A 2,088-nucleotide genomic window follows, 5' to 3' on the forward strand; every position below is an offset into this window, starting at 1 on the left:
ATTTTATTTTTGTTTTATTTTATCTTTAAGTTTTATTTTGTAGTTTAGGTAGTTATTGATTTTATTTTAGTTAGCTATTTTTTTACTTTTCTTTTTAATTCTAAAAAAAATATAAATAAAAAATTTCGGTTATTGCTTGTGCTCTTTTATTAGATATGATATTGAGATGTCAGATTCCGAAAGACCAATTGCTATTTGAAGTAGAAATTTAGAAGGTAGCTAGAAGAAACCGAAAATTAAAAGCGAAAGAGAATAAAAAAAGATAATAGAGAGGACTCTTCAACATCTTCTTTTTCCATTGATATTTTTCAGGAGGATAACAACATGGTGGAGGAGGAAACACCACCTCCTAGGAGAACTCTTGGAGACTACGCCATGCACCCAGGGCCTAAACACTTTTCCAGCATTGCAATACTTGCAACTAACAAAGCCCTAGAGACTAATCATGCATTTCTCACCCTCATTAGTACTAATCAATTCACGATGATGGATCACGAGGATCCCCATACACACTTGACTACGTTCTATAAGTTGGTGGGAATTATGTGTTTCCAGACAGGTGATCTTGAGAGTGTCTATATGCATTTGTTTCCATTTTCTTTGGCAGGGAGAGCAAAGGAGTGACTTAAATCACATCCTAATCAGAGTTTAACCAAATGGAAGGATGTAAAGGAAAAGTTTCTATAGAGATTTTTTCCAATTTCTCGTTACATTAAAGCCAAGTCTGAAATTTCTATGTTCAGACAAGGAGTAGAGGAATCTTTTTGTGAGGCATGGGAAATGTTTAAAATGATGCTGAGGAAATGCCCAAATCATGGGTTTGAAGAAATTGTTCAACTGAGCATATTCATTAATGGTCTCAGATCAGATACAAAGATGCTCCTAGATGCCGCAGCTGGTGGCACAATGATGGTATTGTTGGATCTATTAGTGTCTAAGTTCAAGAGGGGAGGGGTGAATTGAACATATAAAATTTTCGCAAATACACACAGTTTTCAGTATATCAGAGAGAAAAAGAACATTGTTTTTAAAGGAAACAGATTGATTCTTTAAAACAGTCTAGCACAATTTGAACTTGTTCAGATTAAAATTGCAATCAACCAGAGAGATATAGCAAAATCAGATTGGTTAGCTTTTATCAACTTGAGGAATACAGATTATGCCAAGAAATCAACCAAGTTTAATCAACACACCGTTTTAAAGAGAATGAATCTTTGTCAGGTTTTAATGAATAGGGCTATTTGTTCACACACCAATTAAAAACCTCATATACAGATACCTGGCTCGTGATTAGGGAACTTTTAGCAGATCAGGAAGAACAGTTCTTATTAAACCCATAATTAACAGATTTTGTTTCAAAAGAAAGATTTCGTTCTTGACAGAATTAAGCAGAAACCAGAAACGAGTGCAGGGATGAGAGGACAAGACAAGCACGTTTTTATACTGGTTCACTCATACAGAGCTACATCCAGTCTCACCTTACTCCAAGGTGGAATCCACTAAAAAACCAGTATCAATCACTTACAAACACAACAGTTCTTGAACACTACAAGAACAATACAAACAATGCTGAAAAACCTATTTCAGCATACCTTGCACTCCAAGAAACCCTATCAAGGAGTGACTAACACTTACACTTTTGCAAACCAGAATAAAGGAAAGATAGCACCTGAAAAGAGTATGCAAGAACTCAAAACCAGTAGTTCAATTGCTGCAGAACTGCACCAGCCCTTCACCAAGATCAAGGTTATCCTAGAATAAGCACACTTCAAAAATCCCTTTGGAAAAACCTTTCAAAAACTCTTTTCAATTCCTCTTTTCACATAGAAAGTGTTTAATCTCTGTCAAAACGTGATTGCTTTGCCTTTTTTTCACATGAGAAGGGCATTACATTTTATAGGAAACAGTTTCTAACTACTTTTCAAAAAACAGTTTCAAAGCAGTTTGAAAACAACAGGTTGAACCTGAAAACAACAGGTTAAAAGATAACAAAAAGGCCAGCTCAGCTTAACTGAAATAACGAACTAAGCTTTACCTTTGGTGCCCTAACAGAATTTCGAAAAGCCTTTTAACAGAGAAGAAATAAAC

General features: G+C 35.0%; 1 pseudogene; it reads right to left on the minus strand.

The window, feature by feature from the left end:
* Positions 1–715: 715 nt before the first annotated feature.
* On the minus strand, positions 716–821 carry LOC137833768 (small nucleolar RNA R71; annotated as a pseudogene).
* Positions 822–2,088: the final 1,267 nt, after the last annotated feature.

The sequence above is a fragment of the Phaseolus vulgaris genome, chromosome 2 (assembly GCF_051622355.1).
Source record: "Phaseolus vulgaris cultivar YP4 chromosome 2, ASM5162235v1, whole genome shotgun sequence".
NCBI classification, from domain to species: Eukaryota; Viridiplantae; Streptophyta; class Magnoliopsida; order Fabales; family Fabaceae; genus Phaseolus; species Phaseolus vulgaris.